Source organism: Ambystoma mexicanum, chromosome 4p, assembly GCF_040938575.1.
Source record: "Ambystoma mexicanum isolate Mex_15411 chromosome 4p, UKY_AmexF1_1, whole genome shotgun sequence".
Taxonomy (NCBI): Eukaryota; Metazoa; Chordata; class Amphibia; order Caudata; family Ambystomatidae; genus Ambystoma; species Ambystoma mexicanum.
The window spans coordinates 1153396290-1153410603 of NC_090927.1; the positions used below are offsets into that span (position 1 = coordinate 1153396290).

The 14314-nt window shown below is 42.7% G+C and overlaps 1 protein-coding gene across 2 annotated transcripts in view; it reads left to right on the plus strand.

Annotated features, from left to right (window-relative positions):
* LOC138453688 (armadillo repeat-containing protein 1-like) overlaps window positions 1–14314 on the plus strand; it is a 264412-nt gene that overhangs the window by 119160 nt on the left and 130938 nt on the right. The gene's annotated exons all lie outside the window — the stretch shown is intronic.

Here is a 14314-nt window from a genome sequence, read left to right on the forward strand (position 1 = left end):
GTTTTGAGCATGTATAGCCACATAGCCACACTTCTATTAAGTAGTAGTGTGCTACAACACAGTGCTGTGGGTGCTTGTTGAAAATATAGACACATTCTGCATACTTTTTTTCACTACAGATCCTGTGCACCGCGAGAATGTTCGAAGATTTCGTCCCATTACACCTCTTGTGATTCTTTTAGCTTCTGTTGATTTTTTTGCCTTAGCAACCCTTGTGACTTATTCTGCCCCAAGATAATTAAATTGCTTGGATTTGTACCTAGATTGCTTCTAACTCACCACCCTGTTCCCTATACATAATGAAGGCCTCCAGGTAACAGAGTTTCTTTTCCAGTTGTTTGAAATCGGATCACATTTGATCACTATTAAGCACCTTTGGGTACATACCACTTTATTAATATTCATCCTATCTCATCCCTTCTGTACCTCTGTAAAATGTGTAAAACAACTAGGCTCTTTAAACCTTCTCAGAATGTTTACTGCAGCATTGAAACAGCCATCCTTCATGTTTTCACATACTTGATGAGAGAGGCCAGACTCCTTTTCCTGCTGGAACTTCTTTTGGCGTTTCATATGCCAACCTTAGGCACTAATCTTGAATCTGTTGGCTTGCATGGGGGTGAAGGAGATGTTTCTGAAGCTGTTTGTGTCCGCCGCCCTGACCAGAAACATTTAAGACTGGAGTCTTCCAGGCACCATCCAGCCCTTTGCCACCTTGCCTACCCTAGGTGTGCCTATCCTGTAATCCCCACTATTGAAACTATATTTAGATCTCCTGGTCAATGAGGCCATTAATATTGCCTTAAATAGAATGTCTCCTGGGTTGGGCTCTTCTACTAAATCTTGGATGCAAGAGGAGGGTTCCTGCTTTCTCAGCCCGTTCTGGTTTGTATTTCCATGTGCATCCTGTAGCTAACATTGAAAACTAAACTAACATCCTCATTTTATCTGTCATTGTTGATCATCATCTTCAATAAGTATTTTTACATTTTGTATAACCTTTCAACCAAGCTTTCTGGCTGGACATGAATAAATAGATCTACATAAGCTTTTATTCTTCAAATCTTTTTCTTCGCCTCCCATCATCTAGACATAAAGGAGGTACCCTGCTCACTGATTATTTCTTGGGGTAACCCTACCAAGCTAAAGTAAGGGATTAGCATGTGTTTATGTGATAGTGTTGCATACAGGGAAAAGCTTTGGGCCAGTATACTTAATATATAAAGAAAGGTATTTTTTGAATGATGAAGTGGAAACACACTGTTTGTTGCTAAAGGTCTCTCTATGCCAGGGGGAGTATGTAAAAGAGCTCTGGGGACATCTTTACTATGTACACTTCGCAGGTCTGACAAACTTTAATCTTCATACAGAAGCCGGGTCAGTAGAAATGGCTCAATATGTGACCTTGTGTTTAGCCACTGCTACATATGTTGTTGTGCGATTGGCTTGGGCCAGATCCATAACTTTTTTCCAAACGTTTTTGAGCCAATTGACTGCGGTTGAAGTTGTCTGTCGCCTTTCGTGCCTGCTCCCACTTGATATAATAAACCACTCCTTTGTGTTCAGAATACTGTTCTTCTCGGCTCAATCATAGGAGGAATATTGTACATATGCATGTATAAGTAGGGGATTGTTTATTTGAGCTTTAGTAAAGTCTGGAGATATTACTTCCCTTTTGGGTCAAGGTGATGTGTTTGGACCAGGAGACTTGTAGCACTGGATCTAAACACTTTTGTTCCTTGTTCACTGGACATCAGGCTTTCTACTTCCTCCTCATTCATCAAAGACAATTTCTTCAAAGTTGAAGAGGATTACTCCCACACTTCACCTGCAGCCTTCATCAGTTACTCTAGCTACTATAGCAATAGTATTGGCCAGGGTCAAGCCTGACTTTGTTGCAATTCAGCCATAGAATTAAGACCGTACAGCAAGCTTTAAGTATGTACATACTAACATTAGCCCCTGGCTGGTATATGATAACCATAGGTGCTATATAAATCAAAACTAGATGTACTCTAACTCCCCTGTTTGGAACCTATTCTCTGTGAGTAATGGCTCATGAACTACCCTGGCTTCTTCATTTTTGTAAAGTCCAAATAATTTCAGCCACAATGTCTTTCCAACTTGGTAAATGTGTATTGGTGAGTTGGACTTAGTCATCCAATCTATGTAAACCCAGCTCCCAGACTTTGTGTAACCTATTCCTGCAAATAATGATGTTAGAAATCTCCCTCTCTCTCAAAGTGTCTTGTGTATGCTTGGAAACAGTCTCTTCTGGCTCCATGATTTACAGTGAGATCTCTCTCTCTCTCTCATTTATATATATATGTATATATATATCACATTATCTCACTCTCTCACTCTGTCCCTCTCTTGCACACAAACACATACGTTTTTTGTGTCTCAAAGATTAACTACATGTTTTATCTCTCACAATATTCACTGGATGCCTGGGAATTTTCTCTTTAAATTTCAATGTTCATTCTGGAATTTTTCTCTTCATGTTCAGGGCATGGTTGTAGACCTTCCTCTAGGGCCAGGATTAACTTTGGGATTCATGGCAACACTTTCTTTTGGGGAAATTCCTGGTACTTAACCACTACCTCTCAGTCACTTTTTCCATTTGTCTTCCTCCTTCCTTCGGAGCGCGGGTGGTCTCCTAACTCGGGTTATGATGTGCCAACCTCACAGTTGCCCTCATGAGATACCGCACTCCAGTGGTCTCTTCTTCTGGCATGTCTGTACTGCCTAGCCTCTTTAGCGGTGTTCGGCAGTTTGTTCATCTTCTCTCTCCCATGCAATCTCTGTCTGGTATTATGGCCCTAATGTCTGACATCTACATGCCTTTCCTGTTGAGATACCTAGCGGTTTCGTCTGGTGGCACCTTCAGTTTCTCTTGCAGGTCCGCAGTACTCAAGTTAATTCTGGCATTGAGCATGCACTGTTGGTCAGTGTCCTTCTTTCAACTCAAGCAGAATCTCCTCTCTGGTCTTCTGGGTGGCTTTTCTTTCTTTTGCCTCGTCGCTCCTGTGAATGTGAACATAACATTATAGACTCTGTGGTTTCAGCTGTTTGATGGGGATACTTCACCACAATAAATTCCAGGCCTTTTATGTACAGAACGTTTGAAAAAGAACCTTTTGGGATTTTGCTTGCATGAAATGGTCAATGAAACAAAAAGTTACATCAGTTGTGCTGTGCGAATTTACAGACTTCAATAATCTCATAAGATGCAAAGAGAATAATTGATTGATAGTTGCTAACACTGTTACGGGTACTACAAACCTGATTTGCATATGGTCTTTCCCCTTTTGTGATAGCTTGGCAGGTGAAGAACGATGGTCTGGAGGATTGACCAGAGCAATGCCAGTGGTTAGGATAAATTCCAAACCTTCCAGCTATCACCTCTTTTGTTTTGCGTAAGTCCACCTGAGTGGGATGTGAATGCCCAGATGTGTGTCCCGTGCCTTCTGGACATAGAGACCCAAGCCACTCCTCACTGTTAGGCCAAACAACAAACAAAGCCGAAACATGTTTGGGGATGCTTATGGTCTCATGCAGAAGGGAAAGTGACCAAGCAGTTTGAGCTGGACTGCCCCGTTTATGGTGGAACCAAGCCTGATTTGCATATGGTCTTTCCCCTTTTGTAATGGCTTGGAGGTGAAGAACGATGGTCTAGAGCATTGCCCAGAGTAATTCCAGAAGTTAGGATTAATTCCAAACCTTTTAGCTGTCACCTTTTTTGTTTTACGGGTAGTACAAGGACAACTCCAAGGTGTTTATAACAAAGTCTAATCTGTCTCAGCCGAGGCCCTGCCAGGATCTGTAAGAGAGTTGTCTGTTTGGCATTCTGTTACCAGTACTTCCCTGATTTTATCTTGAGCAAACGAGAACGTTTGAAACCACTAAGAACCCTATACAAAGATACTGGTCGAAATCGAAGAACAAAGAGGAGAAGAATGCAGATAACACACAAGTTCAAGATTTCAAAGGGCTTTCCCATGTCAAAACACACAGAAAAGATTTAGACTTTATATTGGAATTATTTGTGTCAGCTATTATTTCAGTCCCCAAGTCTATTACATTCAAAGGGCAGGGGACTTCAGGGCGTCCCTTTTTAAAATCCTCCGGAATGTACTTTAGTACTCCCTGATAAAGTTTGATAAAAACAATTTGCTGGAACAATCAATTCTGGCTATTGCTGTAGACAAAATGAGAACTACTAATAATTTGTTTTGTTGTCCCCAGCGCAAGTTAAAAAAGAAATGCAGCAAATTCAGAATTCATGGTTAGCTATTCAAAGAGATCGATGGCCTCTAAATGTACAAGTCCTATTCAGATACCTCAAATTTGAGGCCTGTAGTCTTCAGTGCTCTGCCTCAAAGTCCTGTTCAAGCAGCTTTGTGAGTTTTACAGTCGCAAGCCCATAGGCCTTAGTTGACTTTATATCGCAAGCAGTCTTCTCAGATTGATGAAGAGAAGTGACAGCAAAATATGGCAGAACATCAAGGCGGTGAAGTAGAAGAAGGCGAGAGATGGTAATAAGAGTAATTACGCAAAATATTTTTGCCTTATGCTTACTCTAGCTGCTAATTTTATGCACCTTAATTTGGATGAAATGTAAATATCAAAACGAATCATTGAAAAGTTATTTTTAATTATTTTATATTACATGATTTTATTGAATAATACGTTTAATACCTTGTTTTGCTCTTCTCTTACTGTGTTCCTGCACTGAATGGCATTGTTCCTCGTTTTTCGTGCATGAACTACAAATCCCAATATCTTTGTAGTTCTTGCACTCTCTTTAGATGACGTCGGGCGCGTTAGCGCGGCGCCTCGAAACCGGTTTGTGCCGGTTAGTGCACAGTACATGCCACTGTTACTTTGCTGTCTCTGGTCATGGTCCTATCTTCCACTATAATTATTTTTTAATTGTATTTGCTCCTACAACCTCACGGTTTCCAGGTTTCTGATTTTTCTTTTTAATATGATAATACTGCAATGAACTCCCGATTCGATTTTATTGCTTCCACTCAAAGAAATTGTCGACAACGACTTGTAAATGCCCTGCATGACTGGCAGTTGGGACCGTCCTGAGCGGGCAGCGAGAGTCTACCTGGCTGGGCTGGAAAGAACGAGGTCGGCAAAAGGAACTGGAAAAATAATGTAGCGAGCAGAGAGCGTAATGTAACTAGGAAGTTGCAATGCTCGGAGCTGGAGGCGTGGCCAGTATTAGATGTGTCCGAGCCGAACAAGGCTAGACTGTCACTACAGAAAGAACGTAACGGCCCTCAGTGGGACTCCAGCACTGGGACGAAGCGTGACACTTAACGAATACCCGCTCACTTGTCTGCCCTGCAGTTGAACTAACATCATGGTGATTACAGAAACTTGGCTTCAGAAAGCATTCCTCATGCTGCTAAATTAGCAACCCATGATGGTTATAGTATCTTGCACTCAGATCGTGAGGATGCAAGAGGGGGTGGTGTGGCCATAATTTATTTTTAAAAAAAGATTGGCATATCTTTATTCAGCAATACCAGAACTGGATGCTTATGATTCCATGATACTTCCATGCTACTTAAATTGGTCCCGACTCCTACAACAACACTTAATATTCTGATATTATATCGTCCCCCTAAATTGACACCTCTATTGGAAGAACAATTCTTAACCTTTCTTGGGCCGGCTCTAAAACCTTTGTCTTCTTTTGTTTCTCGGATATTTTAACCTATGGACCAATGATCCTTCTGATCAAGCTGCATCCTCCCGCTTGAATATTCTAAATGGTCTGGGCTTTAAACAGCACGTGAACACATCCACTCATGTAAGGGAGATAACTTGATTTTTTATCTCAACCCAGTCCAGAGTAATCTCACATATAAAGACATACCGCTGGATTTGATTAGATCATTTCTGCATCCAGTTTGACTTTTTTTCATGTAATATTATCAAAGATAACATACAATACCCAAACCTAATTCCAACCAGAAATACCCAGAGGGTCACGCGTGAGGCTTTTGAAGCACTGGTTACACCCAATCTTTTGCCTAAAGAAGTTAATTTATTTATAGAGGATCTTGCTGTTCTTTTTCAGAAGACAACCAATAAGGCCTTTAACACCGCTAAGAGTGTTATCTTTAAAAAGAACAAAAATTAATCCATGGTTCACGTCAGAAGTTGCGGCGGCTAAGAAAACCAAACTTGTAGCAGAACGTAGCTGGAGAAGCATCCTTCGGCCTGTACGCTTGATATTTACAAAGTAGCAGTAAAAAGCCTCAAGACTACTATAATCAAGGCCAAAGAGGCCAAACTAAATGAGCGTATCATGACAGCCAGCTTAAATTCAAGAGAACTGTTTGTCATTTTACATGAACTTAAAGGTCCATTATCAGAGCCACATGTTAATATCGATAATGACTGGTGTAAAAAAATCCATGATGGCTTCATACAGATAATTGTTCAGCATCAAGCTTCCATTATGGCTAGGGGAAACAAGTTCCTGATTATAGAAAAGATCAATCAATATTAGTCTGTGACTCATCCACATGTTTCTCATTTAAAGAAATATCTGATGCAACTAATATAGACACTGTAAAAAGAAGGAAGCCGACTTCTTGTAAAGGAGACATTTTTCCAGCCTCCTCTTTAGAGTACCTGCCTTCTTTTGTTTCCTATGTTACCAGTTTCATAAATCGCTTTTTTATGGAGGACCATGTCCCCGAAATTCCTAAGGAAGCATGGCTATCACCATTGCTCAAAAAAGAAAATTCAGATTTTCCACACATTCGTTACAGAAAGTCATAATTCTATTAAAGACACGGAGGCGAAGGATTATGCTTTCTCTTCAACTTTACTGTTCAGCAGCAAAGAAAACATTACCAAAGAACATGAATACAAATCTTATAAAAACTACAATAACCATGTTTTTTGAACATTTGTAGTTCATTTCTATTGGTCTCCAACTGACCACGTGACAATTCCTCAACCAATAAACCAGTCCTCAATGAACAAAAACTCCTGTCCTCTTTCCCTTCTTCCTCTTTCTTTGACCCTGCGAGGATGAGTTCTGTACGTCTTTGATATTCTCTTCCTTTCTCAATTTCCTACTTGTTTGCCATCTGACATCGTCCCTAGAGAAAAACATAAATTAGAACAGTGACTATAAGTCGATACAGGGTGGGTCAATCGTAAAATTCCACATCTAGTAACAACTTGTATAAACATTGATCATTAGCAACATCATCATATTCATTATACCTCTTATGCGATTTTTTTTTTTTTTTTTTGCATAATAATACCAGAAACATGTTATGTAAACATCTCATTCTTACGATTGATCGGGTGGGATAATCCTTCGCCTCCGTGTCTTTAATAGAATTATGACTTTCTGTAACGAATGTGTGGAAAATCTGAATTCTATGTCAAGACCGGAGGCTCTGATTATGCTTGTTCAAAGCTTACTTACCACTAACGATGTTGCACTTTCTAAAGGTTTAAAATAGAAAGTCTTAAAAATCGATTCATTCGACCAATCCGCCGACTTCATAATATCTTCTACTCTAGCACCTATGTTATATGCCTTAGTAGCTATCGCTCCTCTGACTGAGTGAGCGCCATATTTCTCAATATTTATGCCTGCTTCTGCCATCACCCACCTAAGCCATCTGGCTATGGTCGCCGGTCTAACCGCTTTAAAAGGTTTACAAATCGCTATTAATAGTTGAGTTATCCCCTGGGGTCTTACTTCCCTCGTCATATCTTCGTATGCCTTTATGCATCTAACTGGGCATAATTTTGGTTGATTTGGAAAAGCTTCATATGAAATAGATTTCAAACCTGTCTTAGTCCTCTTCGAAATGAGGAAGATCACTCCATTAGGGGACATATTCTTCCTATTAATCTCCAGTGCTCTGATATCAGAAGATCTTTTACATGCTAACAGACATAAAATCATAGCTAATTTACCTGAAATTGCTTTACGTGTCAAATCTTGATTATCTGGCCATGTCAAAAATAGTCTCAGGACCTTATCTACATCCCATAATTCACTATCTCTCGCTAGGCGGTTTAATCATTTTTACTCCTCTTAATAGTCTACAAATTAATGGGTGTTCCCCAATCGCTAGTCCATCAACTCTAGGATGTCCAGCCGATATCGCAGATCTGGCCGTGTTAATGGTTCTATAAGCCTTACCTTGCGCTGCCATCTGAGCTAAAAAATTTGCTACATGTACTACATCCGTTCCATCGGGATGTATGTTCCTCTCCAAACACCAGCTACTCCATCTAGCCCATGCTGATCTATAAGCCTTGTGTGTTCCGGGGGCCCAGGATTCGTTGATGATGTTCTCAGCTTCATTCGATAGTCCTGGCCTAATCCAAGATCCCCTGAAATCGCCCACGCTAACAGGTTGATCCCTCCTGACCTCACCAAAGGGTGACTGAGACCTCTGGGATCTCGTATTATTAATTCTCCCTTGGGTAAGGCCAGTGGGTTTTGGTAAGTCATCTCCAGTAGACTGGGAAACCATACCTGACTTCTCCAATCTGGCGTTACTAGGATTAGTGATGCCCTCTGACGTCTCACCTGAGCAAGAGTCCTCGTTATCATGGAGAACGGGGGAAATGCATAGTTCCTCTGATGGCCCCAGTATTGCAGAAAAGCGTCTATCGCCTCTGCCTCCAGGTCCGGTCTCCAGCTGAAAAATCGGGGTAATTGTCTGTTCAATCTCGATGCAAATAGATCGATCTGGCATGGACCCCATCGAGACATTAGTTCCTGGAACACCATCTCGTCCAGTTTCCAATCGCTGGTGTCTCTGAGGTATCTGGAGTTCCAGTCGGCCACTACATTCTGTTGGCCCGGCAGATATTCTGCTCTCACTGAAACTCTTCTTTCCAGACAAAGTTCCCAAAATTCCTTCGCTAGTTCCGCAAGAATTCTGGATCTTGTCCCTCCCAGTCTGTTGATATATCTGACTGCCGAGATATTGTCCATCTTTAGAAGGACACAACATTGAACTCTCTCTTGTGTCCAGCATTTGACTGCAAAAGATCCGGCCAGTAATTCTAGACAGTTTATATGGAGATTCGTCTCCTGATCCGACCATCTGCCCCCTGTCGATAGATTCCCGCAACGGGCTCCCCAGCCCCATCTGCTGGCGTCGGATTCTATGATCAGGTCCGGGGATGAACCAAATATGGCTCTCCCGTTCCATGCATCCATATGAATGAGCCACCAATTCAACTCTTCCCTCACTTCTGGTGAGATGTTCACCTTTGATTCGTATGAAGCGCCCTTTCTGAGGTGATATATCTTCAATCTCTGGAGTGCCCTGTAATGTAGAGGCCCCGGGAAGATTGCTTGAATTGAAGCCGCAAGGCGTCCTACTAATCTTGCTATGTCCCTCAGTGATATTTCTCCCTTTGCTAGTGTGTGTCTCAATTGTTTCTTGATCTCGTTCACTTTGTGAATAGGTAAACTGAGGGTTCCCTGTTTCGTGTCCACTATGAACCCTAGGAATTCCATCTTCTGTGTTGGGATTAAGCTGGATTTCTCCCAATTTATAATGAAGCCCAGGTTTTCTAATAATTCTATTGTTAATTGCACTTGTCCTACCAGTGTCTCCTTCTCCTGGCACATCAGACATATATCGTCTAGATAAATTATGAGTCGTATCCCTTGAGCTCTGAGGTGCGATACTACTGGTTTCATCATCTTGGTGAAACACCATGGGGCTGATGCCAGTCCGAATGGTAGGCATCGAAACTCCCATGTCGTTCCTCCCCAGATGAATCTCAGAAATCTGCAGTGTTCCTCTGCTATGGGAATAGTCAGGTATGCATCCTTCAAGTCTATTCTGGCTAGCCAGTCTCCCTGAATTAGAATATCCCTTAGTAGGTGTATCCCCTCCATTTTGAAGTGTCTGTATACCACGTAATTGTTTAGACCTCTCAGGTTGATTATTGGTCTTGTCTTGTGTTTCCCTTTTACTAGGAACATATTGCTTATGTAACCCTTTGACTTATCTGATACTGGACGTATGGCTTTTTTGTTTACCAAACCTCTCAACTCTCTTTCTAACAATATTTTGTCTCCTCTGTTCAAAACTATTCCCTTTGGTGGTTTCTCCTGCTGGGGTGTATCTAGAAAATCTATATAAAAACCTTGCGCAGTCTGAATCACCCAGGTATCCCCTGATATGTTCAACCAATTGTGTAAAAATTGAGCGGTTCTCCCACCCACTTCTATGGTATTTATACCTGGGATTGGTAGTCTCACCTGGATTGTTCTGCTGACGTTCACCTCGCCAGTTTCTGCCTCTTCCTCTACCTCTCGAAGGGAAGAACGGTGTTTGTTTGCGTTCCTCATAATCTCTCCATTGTGATCTGTCATGATAGGATCGATTGTATTGGAACCGGCCAGCCGAACGACCCCTCCCTCTGCTGGCCCGTCCAAAAATCTGTCTTCCGAACACTCTTTTAAGAGAGGCTTGAGCTTTATCTAAAGCTGCATATGAATTTACAAATTTGGTGAGCTCCTTGATGAAGGAGTCCCCAAACAACTTCCCTTTTGCCGAAGTGGCAGATTCTGAGGAGGCTAATTCACTCAATTTTGGGTCAATCTTCACTAGCAACGATCTCCTCCTTTCTGTAGTAATAGCATGATTAGCGTTTCCTAACATGCATATCGCCCTCTGTGTCCATCCGATAAGGATTGCCGGGTCAATTGGCTCTCCTTTTGTCTTCGCTTCTTCTCCCATCTGGAGAATCTTTGTGAGGGGCCCCGTCATATCCAACATCTTGTCCTGACACGAACGCCAGGATCTGTCCAGGCCCTTCCTCACATCTTTGGTAAACTTACTCATAAAAGTTATCATTTTTTCATCTATTACCGGCGTGTCTGCCGCTCCCTCAGGGAGAAGAGGTCTGGGGCATTCCGCCCTCATCTTGCTTCTAGCCTCTTTGGCTAATGGCGCTCTCAGGCGCTTCTTTAGATATGCCGAAATCCTCTTGGGAGGTTCCCATTCTGAGGATCTGGGATGGATCAGAGTTTCTGGATCGAAATCCCCTTCATCTGCTATCTCCTCCTCCTCTTTCTTCCTTTTCTTTAACGCTTCCTGGTCATCGCCTGAGGAGGATATAGATAACACTTCCTCTTCCTCGGGGTATTCTTCCTCCCAATCATTCTCGCCCTCCTCTGAGGAATCTGAGGATGATACTCGTCCCCTGCAAGGCACCGTCTTACCCTTTCTCTTTCTTTTGCCACCTTTCTTTTTAGGTGGAGTGCTCGGGGGGGTGTGGGCTTCATCCGCCCTGCGAGCTAACTTACTGCCCCCTTTTGTCTTCATCCGAGCCTTAAGGCTCTTATCCGCCTCCAGGCCCTGGGATAGTCTGAGCCAATCCTCCATCAGCGCTATCTGCTGCGGATTATGTCCCAGAGAAGCCCCCAGGGCTTTCTGGAAGACAACATTCATTTCTGAATGGCTCCTCTTTTGGCTGACCCCAGCCTTCCCCTCATCACTAGAGGAACTCATGATTCCCAGGCCCTGGGGAATAGTGTTATGTTATGATATATATATATATATATATATATATATATATATATATATTCAAATATATATAAGTATGTATACCAGGATTTTCTTGGTTTAATTTATATCCAAATATAGTAATAGGTTTCAAATTCACAGGTTTTACCTGGGACTGTGCCCGATTTTGGTGCGGTGACAGAATATTGCCTGCAGGGGCGCTGTAGAGCTGGTAACAGGACGCTACGCTCGAGCGATGCGTGTTGTTGAGCCCTTAATCTTATATATATCAGAGAATCTCACTCTGCGATCACACAACGTTCGTCACAGAAAGTCCGCTTTGAAATGAACCCAACACACGAAAAAGAACGAAGGAGAGAGCGCCGGAACTACGCGGTCCCGTCGCGCTCTCCCTTCCGTTATATAGTGCCCTCTATGACGGATCGTCGGCGTTGCGGCCGCCGGAGCACCAGCCCCGTCGCGGTCGCCGCTCCTCAGAGCCGCCTTTCCGTCGCGGAAATGTTCCGCCTAATATCGTAAACACAACTCGTCACACTAGGTGAAATTAACATGCATGCACACAGTTCGAAATATGAAATATAGAAGAAAAGTACTTAACTCGCTGCCGAGCAGCAAAGAAAGAGGAAGAAGGGAAAGAGGACAGGAGTTTTTGTTCATTGAGGACTGGTTTATTGGTTGAGGAATTGTCACGTGGTCACGTGGTCAGTTGGAGACCAATAGAAATGAACTACAAATGTTCAAAAAACATGGTTATTGTAGTTTTTATAAGATTTGTATTCATGTTCTTTGGTAATGTTTTCTTTGCTGCTGAACAGTAAAGTTGAAGAGAAAGCATAATCAGAGCCTCCGGTCTTGACATAGAATCATGATGCCGACGATACAGAAATGATAGACCAATTACAAATGTTCTTTTTTTTGTTGTTGAAAATCATGGATACATTGGCCTCTAATCTGTATCAGGAGTTTGTTGAACAGGAAGGAATTCTTGCCTCTTGTCAATCAGGTTTCCGCAAGATGCACAGCTCTGAGACAGCAGTCCTAAATATGAAGTGTAATGTAACTAAAGTCATTGATAGGGGTGGCCTGGTTCTGCTGCTGCTACTCCATCTCTCTGCGCTTTTCATTCGGTCGATCATGGACTATTGGCAGAGAGATTGGCCGAGATTGGGAAATGCTCCAACATGGCCATTCAATGGCTTAAATCATTTCTTGGTCCCAGGTTTGCAAGAGTAGTAAAGGAAGATTTTCCGTCGAATCAGGTCCCGATGGTGTGTGGGGTACCCCAGGGATCCTGCTTCTCGCCTTTGTTATTTAACATTTAATCGAGACCATTATTCGACCTCCTGGATGATTTGGGTGTGGTATTCACTAATTATGCTGATGACACCCAGATCATCCTGGAACTAACTGGGTAGTATGCTGAGGATTCAGCAAGAGTAAGTGAGGTTTTTGAGGACATCCAATTCTGGATGGCAATGAATTCCCTCGCCCTTAATGATAACAAAAATAATAATAATTTATGATTATGGGTACCAGTACAGAATTGAAGAACCTGGATTCTCATTATAGTTCTTTTTCTATTGCGGTTAACACCATTGAGGTGTCAGAGTCTGTAAAAACACTTGAGTCTTTTTTGACTCCTAACTAACTTTTAAGAAGCATGTCTCATATCTGAGCACCTCTTGTGCTTACATGACACTGCTATGGCAAATACATCCATATCTTTCAGAAAACAATAGGGCATTGATTGCCACAGGAACTGTTATTTCAAAAGTGGATTATTTAGCCTCTTTGTTTGCACTGTGGGCAAACCCAGGCAAATATAAAGAAACTTCGGGTAATTCAAAATGGGGCGGCTCTCGCAGTCTGTGGCCTGAACAGGTGGGCACATATACATATGGCCGTAGCAAATGACACTGGCTTCCTATTAAGCGGAGAATCTCCTTTAAAGCATCAAGTATTGTTTATAAGTGCCTATCTGTCATACGCCGCCCTTGGAAGTGTTGGCAGCAGTGGAAGTACTTGTAACATGGTGTTTCAGGTTGTTGTTCAAACGGTCTAGTGTTCCACCAAGATGGCTGCCACCACTATATTGGTGGGCGAGCACTTGGCTTCTTTGCATTGTATCCTTCTACTGGGAATACGCTGCCAGACCTCTGTTTTGTCAGGAGTTCTAGCTTTCTTTTTCCTGTTAGCGTTTCTTTTCCTTTTCTCTGACGTCTTGATCATCTGCTTGTCGTTACTCTCTGGTCTTTCGTAATCTTTTACAGTATTTCTGTAACTTGCAGCTTTCCTTCCCGCATCCTTGCGGCTTTCCTTCCCACACCCTTGCGGCTTTCCTTCCCACACCCTCGCGGCTTTCGTACCCACACCCTCGCGGCTTTCCTATCCGCATCCTCGCGGCTTTCCTATCCGCATCCTCGCGGCTTTCCTATCCGCATCCTCGCGGCTTTCCTATCCGCATCCTCGCGGCTTTCCTACCCGCATCCTCGCGGCTTTCCTTTCTGCATTCTCGCAACATTGCTTCCCGCACCCTCGCAGCATTCCTTCCTGAATCGTTGCGGCTTTTCCTTTCTGCATCAATCCAGTGTTCTGTTACTTATTTTGAAGTCTTTTCCTGCTCATGCACGTTTGTTTAGTCCGGGTTCTGACTATCCCTGTAGTTGCTCTCTATCTCTCTATCTCTAGAAAGTCAGCTACCTTCTCTTACCGCGCCCTGTTCAGTTTCACTCTAGCTTTGTTCCGACGGTTCTCGT